The sequence below is a fragment of the Engystomops pustulosus genome, chromosome 9 (assembly GCF_040894005.1).
Source record: "Engystomops pustulosus chromosome 9, aEngPut4.maternal, whole genome shotgun sequence".
NCBI lineage: Eukaryota > Metazoa > Chordata > Amphibia > Anura > Leptodactylidae > Engystomops > Engystomops pustulosus.
Window position 1 is genome coordinate 12,235,751 of NC_092419.1, and position 14,291 is coordinate 12,250,041.

Genomic DNA, 14,291 nt, shown 5'->3' on the forward strand with positions numbered 1-14,291 from the left:
TGATCCTTTTTTGTATATTGGTACCACATTTGCTATGCGCCATTCCTGTGGAACATAACCAGTCCTCAGTGAATCTTCAAATATTAAAAATAACGGTCTGTCTATCACCGTACATAATTCATGCAGAACCCGGGGGTGTATGCCATCTGGCCCCGGTGATTTATCTATCTTAGTGGTTGCGAGGCGGCGCCGTACCTCTTCCTGGGTTAAACTGTTGACATTATAAAAAGAATTTACATTATTCCTCATTGTGTCTTCCACCAGGGGATTTTCCTGGGTAAAGACAGTTGAGAAGGCGACATTCAGTAGATTGGCCCTTTCCTCGTCTCCTTCCACCATGACCCCCATGTTATTTCTAAGGGGACCCACACTCTCTGTTTTTAGTTTCTTATCATTTATATACTTGAAAAATAATTTGGGATTATTTTTGCTCTCCCTGGCAATATTTCTCTCAGTCTCTATTTTTGCGGCCTTTATCTGCTTTTTACAGGATTTATTTTTCTCTCTATAATCCTGTAATGCCTCATCGCTACCTTCACGTTTTAGCACCTTAAACGCTTTATCTTTCTCGCTTATTGCTTTCCTTACAAGACTAGTTAGCCACATAGGGTTTTTCTTGTTCCTTTTATGCTTTTTCCCATAAGGTATGTGTTTCATACAGGACTTTTTCAGAATATATGAGAAAAAGTCCCATTTTTGGGGGGGGCTTTTGTCCTTGAGAGCATTATCCCAGTCTATGCCTTTAAGGTCTTCCCTTAGTTGCTGAAAATTTGCCCTCCTGAAGTTTAGAGTGTTGGTTGCCCCTTCACTAACGCTCTTAGTAAAGCGTAATACAAAATCAATGATATTATGATCACTATTCCCCAGGTTCCCCCCAACCTGTAGTTTTGATATCCTATCAGGTCTGTTGGTAAGGATAAGGTCCAGCAGTGCCCCCCCTCTTGTTGGCTCCAGGACTAGTTGCGACAGGTAATTGTCTTTTGTTGTTGACAAGAACCTGCTACCTTTGAAGGACCTGCATGTTTCTGCCCCCCAGTCAATATCTGGGTAATTGAAGTCCCCCATGATAAGTACTTCACCATGCTTTGAAGCCGCATCCATTTCACTTATCAGCATTTCCTCTGCTGCCTCCATTATATTTGGAGCCTTATAACAAACCCCTAGTAATATTTTATTTTTATTTTTCCCTCCTCTTATCTCCACCCATAGGGACTCCACATTTGCGTTACTGATGTCATCTCGCAGGACGGGCTTGAGGCAAGAATTCACATATAAACAAACCCCTCCCCCTTTTTTATTTATACGATCCTTTCTAAAAAGACTATAACCATCTATAGTAACAGCCCAGTCGTAGCTACTGTCCAGCCATGTCTCGCTGATACCCACTATATCATATTTCCGTTCCAACATCAAGAGTTCCAGTTCCTCCATTTTGTTTGTGAGGCTTCTGGCATTTGTGTACATACACTTTATATGGTTTTCCCTGTCCGTATTCCTTTTGTCCTTATTCCCCAATCTCATTCCAGCCCCCCTTCCTCCCCCATGGACTATGACCCTTCCCAGCTCTCTATGTACACCGTCTATTTGCCCTGCACAAGTGTAATTGCCCTCCCCCCAGGTCTCTAGTTTAAACACTCCTCCAACCTTCTAGCCATTTTTTCCCCTAAAACAGCGGCCCCCTCCCCATTGAGGTGCAGCCCATCCCTACTGTAGAGCCTGTAGCCCACAGAAAAGTCATCCCAGTTTTCCATGAACCCAAACCCCTCCTTCCTACACCAACTTTTGAGCCACTTATTTACCTCCTTGATCTCCCGCTGCCTTTCTGGTGTGGCACGTGGTACAGGCAGTATTTCGGAGAAAATTACCTTTGAGGTCCTTGCCCTGAGCTTATGGCCTAAATCTCTGAAATCATTTTTAAGGACCTTCCACCTACCTGTTACTTTGTCATTAGTGCCAATGTGGACCATGACCGCTGGTTCCTCACCAGCCCCTCCCAGTAATCCGTCAACCCGATCCGCAACATGCCGAACCCGAGCACCCGGCAAACAACACACTGTTCGGTATGCACGGTCTTTGTGACAGATTGCCCTGTGTGTTCCCCTAATAATGGAATCTCCCACTACCAGCACCTGTCTGACCTTGCCTGTGCTCCCATTACCCTTCTTACTGGAGCAGACATTCCCCTGGTTGCTAGCGGCCATGTCTTTCTGCAGCATTGCTACCCCAGAGCTGATATCCCCCTCATCCACCAGCCTGGCAATCTTATTGGGGTGCACCAGATCAGGACTAGACTCTCTACAACTCTTCCCTCTACCCCGCCTTCTACATGTTACCCAACTAGCTGCCCCCTCATTCTGCACCTCCATACTTCCCTCCCCACAGCCATCTTCCCCAGAGAGTTTGTGCTCCAGGAGCAGCAAACTTCGTTCCATATTATCAATTGCCCGCAGCCTTGAAACTTGCTCATTTAGATCCAGAATCTGGGCTTCCAGATGAGCAATTTTCACACACCCCACACAGCAGTATTCCCCCTCGAACGGCTGTTCAAGGAAAGCATACATGGCACAGGATGTACACCGTGTAGCAATGCCACTTATGGAGTCCATAATTCTAATGGGGATTACAATATAAATATGCACAGAAAGAATTTACAGTCAAAGTAACACAAAACACAGAAGTTACCTACTAAAGCCCCTCAAACTTAAGTCCCTTAAACCTAAGTCACACTTATGACACTGCACACACTTGGGATCAGTGCACACTCGCTGCCAAGCTCATACACTCGCTTTGCTAATGCTTTTTTTTAAAGTTATCGGCCACAAAAATCTGCAGAGCTCACTGCACAAGATCTGGCTGCAAACCACCAAACAAACTGACCACAGAAGTATATAAAGGCTGCTAATTAGATAGCCACACCCCACTATTAATTAGGCAGCACCTGTGACTATACTGTCTAGATAAGCAAGGTGAATGCCTCCCTATACCCCCCACACAATATACAGATTATGCAAGTAAAATACCTTTAGATCTACTTGGTTGCAATAAAAAACACACAATGAATATCAGGAAATAAAAATGTAGATGCACTTATCTATTTGTTGCAGGATCCAAAACGTATTCCTTCCCTTAAACCTAAGTCACACTTATGACACTGCACACACTTGGGATCAGTGCACACTCGCTGCCAAGCTCATAGGGATTGTGACTGGGGATTGTGTCGCACGTGATCAGATTGTGGTGCGGCTGCGCTGCTTACATGCGACAGAAATCAGGGGGCGGCCGTCGGACTGATTCGGACTGAGCGCGGGATTTAACTTTCAAATTGTGTCACAAGATCAAGCACTTACATGCACCAGGAAGAAGAAGGTGAACTCCGGGGACCTGAGCGGGGAAGCGACACATGCAGGATATTGGGCGCACGATCTTAGCGAATCGCGGCACAGGGAATTATACAAAGACAATGCACTTTCGGGAACTCCGGGGACCTGAGCGGGGAATTGACACATGCAGGATATCGGAGCACAATCTTAGTGACTCCCCACACAGCACATTATACATGGACAATGCACTTACATGCACCAGGAAGAAGAAGGTGAACTCCGGGGACCTGAGCGGGGAAGCGACACATGCAGGATATCAGGTGCACGATCTTAGTGACTCCCCGCACAGCGCATTATACACGGACAATGCACTTACATGCACCAGGAAGAAGAAGGTGAACTCCAGGGACCTGAGCGGGGAAGCGACACATGCAGGATATCGGGCACGCGATCTTAGCGAATCACGTCACAGTGCATGATCGTCAAACAATGCACTTTTGTGAGCTCCGCGGGATGGGTAAGTAAATGTGCCCCATTATGGATTCAGTGGATTCACCTTTATGGAAACTGTATGTGTCCTGTATGGATGATGAAGTCTTAAGGATGTTGTAACATCTGTGCAAAAGGCTTAAGTGGCGTTGATATATGTCTTTATGTTTCATTTGTCAGTCGCCTTTGTGAACACGCACTTAACTTACTGCTGTAGTGGGGTTGATTGAACTATACCAGGTTTCTCTGCAGCTCAGCTCTGCATAGCAACAGTTAACTGTGATGCTGAGTCAAGCAGTTTGGGGCAACGTCCAGGAATACCTTTATATGTTTTATAAGATGTGTGTATATATGTATATATTGTATGTGTATATATTGTATGTGTATAAGATGTGTATATATTGGGACAGATTTACTTACCCGGTCCATTCGCGATCAAGCAGCGCATTCTCTGCGGAGGATTCGGGTCTTTCGGCGATTCAATAAGGTAGTTCCCCCGATGTCCACCAGGTGTCGCTGCTGCGCTGAATTTTGTCGGAGTTCACTGAAGTTCACCAAGCCAGGCCGGGTGCAGGTAAGTAAGGATTCTCTGAATCCGACGGGTTTTCCGATGGTCATGCCCCCCGATTTCCATCGCATGCATGCCGGCGCCGATGCGCCACAATCCGATCGCATTTGCCAAAATCCCGGGGCAATTCAGGGAAAATCGGCGCAAAACGGTAAAATTCGTGTGACCCATCGTAAAAACGCGATTCGGGCCCTTAGTAAATGACCCCCATTGTATGTGTATAAGATGTGTATATATTGTATGTGTATAAGATGTGTATATATTGTATGTGTATAAGATGTGTATATATTGTATGTGTATAAGATGTGTATATATTGTATGTGTATAAGTTGTGTATATATTGTATGTGTATAAGATGTGTATATATTGTATGTGTATACGATGTGTATATATTGTATGTGTATAAGATGTGTATATATTGTAAGTGTATAAGATGTGTATATATTGTATGTGTATAAGATGTGTATATATTGTATGTGTATAAGATGTGTATATATTGTATGTGTATAAGATGTGTATATATTGTATGTGTATAAGATGTGTATATATTGTATGTGTATAAGATGTGTATATATTGTATGTATATAAGATGTGTATATATTGTATGTGTATAAGATGTGTATATATTGTATGTGTATAAGATGTGTATATATTGTATGTGTATAAGATGTGTATATATTGTATGTGTATAAGATGTGTATATATTGTATGTGTATAAGATGTGTATATATTGTATGTGTATACGATGTGTATATATTGTATGTGTATAAGATGTGTATATATTGTATGTGTATAAGATGTGTATATATTGTATGTGTATAAGATGTGTATCTGTTGTATGTGTATAAGATGTGTATATATTGTATGTGTATAAGATGTGTATATATTGTATGTGTATAAGATGTGTATATATTGTATGTGTATAAGATGTGTATATATTGTATGTGTATAAGATGTGTATATATTGTATGTGTATAAGATGTGTATATATTGTATGTGTATAAGATGTGTATATATTGTATGTGTATAAGATGTGTATATATTGTATGTGTATACGATGTGTATATATTGTATGTGTATAAGATGTGTATATATTGTATGTGTATAAGATGTGTATATATTGTATGTGTATAAGATGTGTATATATTGTATGTATATAAGATGTGTATATATTGTATGTATATAAGATGTGTATATATTGTATGTGTATAAGATGTGTATATATTGTATGTGTATAAGATGTGTATCTGTTGTATGTGTATAAGATGTGTATATATTGTATGTGTATAAGATGTGTATATATTGTATGTGTATAAGATGTGTATATATTGTATGTGTATAAGATGTGTATATATTGTATGTGTATAAGATGTGTATATATTGCATGTATATAAGATGTGTATATATTGTATGTGTATAAGATGTGTATATATTGTATGTGTATAAGATGTGTTTATATTGTATGTGCATAAGATGTGTATATATTGTATGTATATAAGATGTGTATATATTGTATGTGTATAAGATGTGTATATTGTATGTGTATAAGATGTGTATATATTGTATGTGTATAAGATGTGTATATATTGTATGTGTATACGATGTGTATATATTGTATGTGTATAAGATGTGTATATATTGTATGTGCATAAGATGTGTATATATTGTATGTGTATAAGATGTGTATATTGTATGTGTATAAGATGTGTATATATTGTATGTGTATAAGATGTGTATATATTGTATGTGTATACGATGTGTATATATTGTATGTGTATAAGATGTGTATATATTGTATGTGCATAAGATGTGTATATATTGTATGTGTATAAGATGTGTATATTGTATGTGTATAAGATGTGTATATATTGTATGTGTATAAGATGTGTATATGTTGTATGTGTATAAGATGTGTATATATTGTATGTGTATAAGATGTGTATATATTGTATGTGTATAAGATGTGTATATATTGTATGTGTATAAGATGTGTATATATTGTATGTGTATAAGATGTGTATATATTGTATGTGTATAAGATGTGTATATATTGTATGTGTATAAGATGTGTATATATTGTATGTGTATAAGATGTGTATATATTGTATGTGTATACGATGTGTATATATTGTATGTGTATAAGATGTGTATATATTGTATGTGCATAAGATGTGTATATATTGTATGTGTATAAGATGTGTATATTGTATGTGTATAAGATGTGTATATATTGTATGTGTATAAGATGTGTATATGTTGTATGTGTATAAGATGTGTATATATTGTATGTGTATAAGATGTGTATATATTGTATGTGTATAAGATGTGTATATATTGTATGTGTATAAGATGTGTATATATTGTATGTGTATAAGATGTGTATATATTGTATGTGTATAAGATGTGTATATATTGTATGTGTATAAGATGTGTATATATTGTATGTGTATAAGATGTGTACAGTATATATTGTATGTATTAATGTATATGAGTGCATAAATGTGTTTGCACGATTATATAAATGTATGTGTGCTAGTGTACAACTGCATGTGTGTGTATTAGTATATAAATGTCTTTGTATTAACATGTGTGACTGTACAGATATGTATATATTTTTAAGGGTAGGGGGACCCCATTCAGAAGTCTGCTGTAGGGCCCCTCCTCTCCTAGTTCCTAGATGTCTGCGCCCCTGATGCTGCCTCCATCTTGCTGACCTCATGGATGGCCCACCCCTGTATCTACCTGCCGCATCATGGGACCTATAATTACGCACATGGACAAGTGTCCAACGTCCCTTATTGGATGGAGAGATACATCTTTGTTTCCATATCCCTCATTCGCAACAATAGAACGATCAATGCCGATCACTTCTCTCCTGCTAAATAGACATCTTAGATATTTGCCTTAGGATGAACCTCGACATCCGCCCTGACATTATTATGTTCTTTGGAGATAAACCTCCAGCAGCAGATGAACGTCGCTCTGATTACACCGGTCGCCAGAAACTAATATTAATTCAATTAGAATTGTTTCAGAAAAGCGAAGTGTACATAAAAGATAAGCAGCCAATGTGCAATGATATTTAAAGGTTACGGAGCAAAAACTGCGCAACACTTTAAGCCTTCAGAACGGAAAGTATTCCGCCCGTAATAAGCCGCATTGTGTCGTTACTTTTACATTAGAAATCATCTCAATCAGAATGGCGAATAGATTGCGTAACGGCTTCTATTATACATCTTCATTAAAGCACAGGAGTGGAGACTTCTGGGTGAAATTGCTAGATGTGTCCAAAAAAATCTACTGTTTTAAGTTATATATTGCAGTTTTGTTCCAAATCTGTGAAGGTCACGTGACCCTGTAGCATTGTTGGACAGGGGGTACCTAGGGCCTACAAGTAACATTAGTTTAGGGTCCTATGTAACGCCACATGTAATTATTACCTGACCCCCATTTATAAATGACTGACCTGCTGTCTAGTCCTATTCCTGGCTGCTTCTGTCAGGGTCGGCTCCAGGTGTCAGTAGGCCACTGGGCGACAGAGCCTCAATGGGCCCCTTTGCAGTGAACTCACGTGGCGACATTTAAAATGGACTAGAATTATTAGTGGTTCTAGTGGCCCATGGAAACCAATCAGAGCTCACCATTAATTTTATGAACATCTGTGGGAAAATGAAAGCTGAGCTCTGATTGATTTATCTCGGCAAATAGAACAGTTATGCTCTCAGATACTTCTGATAAATCTCCCCCACAATCTCTATAATGGCACGCAGTCTAACACAGTCCACAGTCCAACAAAGCAACAGGTAATAGGCTGCAATCAGTGGTGTAACAACCGCCGCAGCAGCCGTAGCCGTTGCTACGGGGCCCATGAGGTTAAGGGGCCCCCACCTCTGTGTCCACTCCTAAACCCACCCCCTCTGTGAGCCGCCCGCCCCCAGCACAGGAGAATGTAATTGTATAAACATGTATGCACAATAACGGTTGAGGGACGTATATCTGGCTGAAAATTTGCTGCCTGATATACTTCCCTCATAGGCGTCTATAGCGCCTGGGCTCGGTGCGGTGAGCACAACGAGTACTCACTGTTTCGAGCCGTGGCCGAAAAAGAGATAGAGCCTGCTATGGCTTTAAGAATGACCATGTGGCTCTATTCTTTAAGGGGGAAGGGGTGAGACGCTATCACCTCCTTTCCTCTCCAGCGCGCCCGATGTGGGTACACATTTATGTGAATGCAGCCTAAATATGTATATATTTTTGGGGGGTAAAGGGAAATCTGCTATGGGGCCCAGCCTCTCCTAGTTACGCCCCTGGCTGCAGTCACACACAAGGTGGGGGAATTGGTTGGCTGTGGATCCGGTTTACCTCAGTCCTAGTCCAGTGGTTAGGGGCTGGTTAGTTGTGCAGTCTCCATGAAATTAGCACACAGAGACACAGACTTAGCAGAGGGGTGTCCCCCTCGAAGGAGACAACAGCAAGCTGACTGACTGACTTCCATTGACTAACTAACTCTGTGACGCGGAGCCTTGTAATGAGCTTATACTTATAGGCTTTTGCAGAAGCTCACTACAAAGATGCTGAGTTTGTTCAACTAGTCACCAGCCTGAATTCTGCAGGGAAGATAACAACTGCTGCAACATCAATATCAACATTACATGTTAACCCTTCAGTGAGTTGGTATTACAGGTGTTATTACTACATTCCTGCAGTAGGTGAGAGCAAAAAATAACAAATTAGGGGAGCTCAGAATTAAGTAGAATTCCTAATATTAGCGTGATACAGCTGGCCAAACTCCACCAACTAACCAGGAGGATAACTGAAGCTAACTTTTAGTAATAACCCCATCCAGCGGGCCATTACATGGGGTCAGAATACTGATTCCTAGCCCTAACCTCTTACTGTGTCTGTTGCCTCTGACTGTCACTTTTATGTTTTGTGGCTCCTTGGCGTAGCCCATTGATATTAAGTAAGTAGGGATCCTTCTCTCTGGCCCTTGTCAATCAGCTCATTAATGGACCATAACAAATGTATCCTTTTAGTAGTTACTGTACTGCTACTAACAGGCGCTATCTGTGTGTAGTAAACCATGAGGGGGGGAGGGTGCAGACTTGGAGTATAGGTAGTCTAAGGACAGGTCATCAATTTTGAGAATCAGAAACCCCTTTAAGCCATCCTCCGCCACTATCTATCTGCTTGTTAGGCGTTCTCGCACTTAATTGTTTTGCACCGTGTTATTGGAAGGTTTTATAATGAGTCCTGAGTCTGAAGACAGAGTAATGCACAGGGGGTCAATTCTCCGTAATGCATTTACTGATGATTTTCTGACATTGAAAGTACTTTTCCATTGATCGCAGTTAACACAATGCTCCGATCCTTTCACCAGGACATCAAACATCAACAACTTCAGCTGTAAAACGAGAAAACACCCAAATGTAATCTAGAGACCATCCACAAAAATAAGCTATACATCTGACTTCTGTTGCTGATGTGTCGCTTCTCATTGGGGACAGTAATTGTAGGTTCTGTTCCTTTATGGCAGTGGTCCCCAACCTTTTTTTGCCCAGGGACCGGCTGTAAACATATATTTTCTCCAGGGACCAGTAGGTGGGGGGGATACAGTCTGGTTTCTGTTTCATAGCCAAAAATGTAAGTTTGCATGCCCCACATAACTCCCTGTGTGCCTAGCTTATATTGTCTAATTTCCTGAAGAAGCCCCCCCACCTTCTACTATCCCAGCTGAACTAAAAACAAAAAAAATACTCACCTTCCCTGTTCCCCTGCAGCAGTCTTCTCTTCGCTCACCATCAATAGAACAGTGCATTTACATGGAAATTAAGTAATGGGAGAGAAGACTGCTGCAGGGGAACGGGGAAGGTGAGTATATTTTCTTTTGTTTGTTTTTACAGAGGTCCAGCGCGGCCTGGAACCAGGTGTTCCATGGCCCGGTCTTTGGCCATGGACCGGTGGTTGGGGAACACTGCTTTATGGCATCTGAGGAGAAGATATATCGCAGTTCTCCTCTGTTGCCCCCAAGACCTGGTTGTAATATGTAGATTTGGCCCGATGCCTCACCCTGGACAATGCAGGAGTTGAGCATGGACTTGGTGACAAAAATTTTGGGGATCTATGGGGAGAAAGGGAGGGTGTAAGAGCCTTACCGGACCCTATCCGTGGCTAGGGCCCTGCCCCAGTAGGGACAAAATTTCTGCCAAGACCAGAAGGCTCTCAAAACTTAGCCTGGCTTTAATTTGACTCTGCTGCAACCAGGACAAGTTGTCAGGCCATAGCAGCCATGAGGCTGGATAGGGCTTCCACAAGCTCCCAGTCTTGCCCCAAAATTATTACTATTCCTCTAGACAAGTCCATAATCAAGGGACCCTAAGCATGGACTTGGTGAGAGAAATGAGCCGAATGTAGAGCTCTGTGGCAATTCTGGGCGGTCGTGGGAGCCTTATCCAACCTCTTGAAGCCCTTTCAGGCACAACCTAGCCCCTTATTCTGGTTGTGACTGAATCCCTGCTAAGACAGATAGTCTCTCAAGAAGTGGCTACACTCCTTAGGCCCTGACTCAGCCTACGGGGCACTCTCTGGGAGCTACAAGTCTGGTTAGACACAGGGATTACACACTCCCCCAGATCAAAGGCCACTACTTTTTAAGAGCCTCCGTATCTTGCCAGAAATATTTCCAGAACTGGGGCAGAGCACAGGTCATGCAGGAAAGGGTTGTATGAAAGAGGTCACAGCTTCCACAACCACTTTTTGAAAAAAAAAATGTTGAATGGGTTGAATTTTTGAGAATTTTGCTTATCTCTAATAGAAGGTAAAAAAAAAATCCTAAATCGCCTGAGAATCTGTAGCGAGGAGAAGCTTAAGTGACTGAAGAGGAGATTTGCCTCTTGAAATCTACAGTTTTATTTAGCAAAAAATAAAAGCTTGGCAGTGAGTTTGTCCAAAATCTGTTGAGTTGGAGGGCTCTTACGTGAGCTTTGGTCCGGAGGTCTTCATCTACTGAAGAAGTCACTAGACTCTCATTGCTTGTTGAATTCTACAATGAGGTGTTTTATCACTTCACAGAATTTTCATTCTCATATTTTCATGTTTTGTGTGTTTAGAATCGCTGCTATTTCAGGTATTATGTGAGGCTTGTAGATGAGACTTCTATGAAGTGTCTTATTTCAGATGGGAGAAGGGCTCTTATCAGCCAATCATCCAGATATAGTGTGAGAAACTTGCCTTTGAGGGCTGCGAGCTTTGCCAAAACCATAGGGGATGCAGTTGTGATTGGACCTTCTAGTCAACGGGTCCTATGGGCTCCTCTTCCAGCTGCCATCAGTTTTTGGGTAGTCATCAAAAATCAAGTCGCCCTATCGTTGCACTTACTACTTCCCGAGATGTATTACTTTACTGTCAAGACCATTCACACATCCCACTGCCAGGTGGAGAGGGAGCAGGACCTGTAGCTATGAGACCATGGAAGCAAGGCAACCAAGAACCCCAAACAAAGAGTTCCATCAGCCTAGTAAGAGAAAGATTTTTTTTGATAAAGGGTGTTGAAACGAGTGTCCCTTTGGATGGGACATCCTAAAATAAGTTGGATCTATTATACATCTGTACATCTTTAGTAAATTAAGGCCATAGATGCTAAAAATTTAAATACGTCAAAGAACTGGTCACAAAAATAACCATTTGATCCCAATGCAACAGGAACCAAAGTTAAATTTGGCAAAATTAGAACAACCGTAAGTTACAGTATAAGAAACTATCTGCCTCCATATTCATTAGAATTGCAAGAAGATTTTACGTATTTTACGTATTTTCAGATATTTGGCTTATTGATCTATGGAGTGTTTGTTCTGGGATATGTTTTAATCTGACTATACAGTAAATATTCTATATGTGTTGACCAACAAAGACTTAGTCCCTCTATTTGTGGTGACCTCAAAACGCTCACACAACGGCAGAGGTTAAACGGGAGAATTGTCAGGATTGTTGGATTTCCTGCCTGATTTTCTATGGTAGATAAACCACTGCTGTCTGGCTGGAGCTTTCTCCTCTCTCTCCATAGAGGACACGTGGCCTCTTGGCCAACGTGAATGTGCATGTTCTTCGAGGAGGTCAATAGAGATGATAGCCGAAGGGTTTCTGATACGTAGGGTCAACCTTAGAGTATAATTTGTAGGTGACCTTAAAGAGAACCTACCACCACGAATCTACCTATAAAGGTAGATCGGGTGGTAGGTGGATGTAAGGGACGTGAGGATAGCCCTTTTTAGAGCTAATCCTCACGTCCCCGCTAACTTTTGGGAAACTTTATTGACCTAATATGTAAATTTCGTTATGCGGCTACTGGGGCGTGGAGTAGCCGGCACGAGGCTACACAGCGTGGCTACTCCACGCCCCAGTAGCCACATTACTCCTCCTACCCTGTTGTCCGACAAGCCGGCTACTGCGCATGCGCAAAACTCCTCGTAGCTGCGCGCCGCACACAACAGGGTAAGAGGAGTAATGTGGCTACTGGGGCGTGGAGTAGCCGCTCTGTGTAGCCTCGTGCTGGCTACTCCACGCCCCAGTAGCCGCATAACGAAATTTACATATTAGGTCAATAAAGTTTCCCAAAAGTTAGCGGGGACGTGAGGATTAGCTCTAAAAAGGGCTATCCTCACGTCCCTTACATCCACCGACCACCAGATCTACCTTTATAGGTAGATTCGTGGTGGTAGGTTCCCTTTAAACCTAAAACTAGTGTTTAGCTTATGTCCATCTTGTCTCAACAATCTATGAAACCATTAAAAAGAAAGGACAAGATGATTGTGATGCACTTTTTCCTAATTCTAGAAAAACTATACGTGAAGAACTTATCAAATTAAACTTTTTGTCTAATACCGAGGCTTCAATAAGATAGGAATTCCTTGATAAGAAACTTCAGATAATAATCAAAGGAGCTAGAGGAGGATCCAAGAGATTAGAAAAAATCCCTTTCTGTCATTGGATAAGGTTTTTATGTTTTTTGCATCTTACTTATTGGAAGATTTAATTAGGTTGCTAATATGGACAATGTTGCCACTTGGTCGAAGACGATATTCCTCCGAAACCTAGTAAGAAGAACTTACTTACTCCCCACCAAGACATAGCTTATCTAGTGAGAAGAAGACCTTATATGGTTGGATTTTTCTTCGTGTTACCTGAAGTTTTTGCTAAACTGGAATATATGAAAAATATAATAACAGAGATCAAGACAAGGGTATGAACAAGATCCAACAGAGAGGATGCTCCTCCAAAGACAGAGGGTTCCACAGCACGGTAACCTACATGAAGGGGCAGAATTGGAAAGCCAAAGGGTCTCGTTAGATTTTAGGAGTCTTTGGGCAAGAGCAACACATCTGGATGCAGCTTACTGTGTCCGTACCTCATACATCAAGAGGATCTTGATATGAGCAGAGGGAGGATGTCTGCTATTTCGTGTCCCCTTGAACACAAGGAACCAGCAATCTTCATGTTGTATAATTTTCTCATGGATGAGCCAAGGGCCAGAGGTGTCTGTAAACATGGCAAGGAATGGGTTACAGTACAGAGACAATGGAGCACACTTACTAAGGGTCCGAATGCCGCATTTTCGACGGGTTTCGTGTTTTTTTCCAGTTTGCCCTGAATTGCCCCGGGTTTTTGGTGCACACGATCGGATTGTGCAGCATCAGCGCCGGCTTGGATGCGACGCAAATCGGGGGCGTGGACGTCGGATAACCCGACTGATTCGGTCAAACCATGAAATTTAAAAAGCAAATTGTGTCACAAGATCAGCACTTACATGCACCAGGAAGAAGAAGGTGAACTCCGGCGGACCTCAGTGGGGAGGTGACAGATGCAGGAAATTGGAGGCATGACCCGCGGCAGACCCAAATCCTCATCGGACAACGCTC